The sequence below is a fragment of the Sturnira hondurensis genome, unplaced genomic scaffold (assembly GCF_014824575.4).
Source record: "Sturnira hondurensis isolate 20B ecotype Veracruz unplaced genomic scaffold, ASM1482457v3 Scaffold0006496, whole genome shotgun sequence".
Classification (NCBI taxonomy): domain Eukaryota; kingdom Metazoa; phylum Chordata; class Mammalia; order Chiroptera; family Phyllostomidae; genus Sturnira; species Sturnira hondurensis.
This window is the reverse complement of record NW_028079127.1, coordinates 11,871,459-11,872,294: the sequence shown is the minus strand read 5'-3', so window position 1 is coordinate 11,872,294 and position 836 is coordinate 11,871,459. Positions and strand designations below refer to the sequence as shown.

At 36.8% G+C, this 836-nt stretch overlaps 1 pseudogene; it reads left to right on the top strand.

The window, feature by feature from the left end:
• The first annotated feature begins 370 nt into the window (after positions 1 to 370).
• LOC118989663 (uncharacterized) lies at positions 371 to 525 on the top strand (annotated as a pseudogene).
• The last annotated feature ends 311 nt before the right edge of the window (positions 526 to 836 follow it).

Below are 836 nucleotides of genomic sequence, written 5' to 3'. Positions count from 1 at the left end.
TTAGTTAGATGTTAAATTTCCTCTGCTGGTGTTCAGATTTTATTATTGTTTCTTTCCTCTTTTATATTCTTTTATAATATTTTCAACATTACCTTTCAACCCTTATATTGAATTTTGTATTTTTGCTATCTCATTCTTAATATTTACAAATTTTTATAGTTCTCTGAATGTTTCCTTATTCTTGTTTCAAAGATTTAATATTTTTTAATTTTTATATGAATATTAATGATAACATTTATGCTTTTTTTTCTGCTCTGTGTACTTTCTCTACTTTCTTATTAACTTATTTTTCAAACGTTTGGGGATTCCCTATATTTTGCATTAGAATCTTTCCTTGAATACCTGGTGACCTTTGGTGGAGTCAGGTAATACACTTACCTGGCAGGGGAGATACCAAATTTCTGAAGGTGGTTTTCTGAGGGCGAGGCTTATCCATTCCACTCTGTGTGTGCTCACCCTTGGCATCTCCCCAAATGTGGGAAACCCAACTGCATTACTTGTGGTACTAGGGGTACTGCCCCCCACCCAGTAGGTGAGGCCATAAAAAAATTGGTTAGAACCTCTTTGCACAGGCAGGTTGATTCAGCAGGGCTCTGGATGTTTTCTTGCTCTCTCTCCACAAACACTTTTCTCCTGGGAAGTCAGCAGCTCCAGAGGTGAATGCCTTAATCTTCAGCCTGAAGATGAGGTTCTATATGCCTGGCAGCCACTGTCTAGAGTTGGTATAAAAGGGACCTCATTGTTCAATATATAGACTTTTACTGAATCCTTATGGGTCTCTGGATCCAGAGTCTTTCTGGTTCAACCTCTCTAGATAGTAAATATTCTTTTTTTAA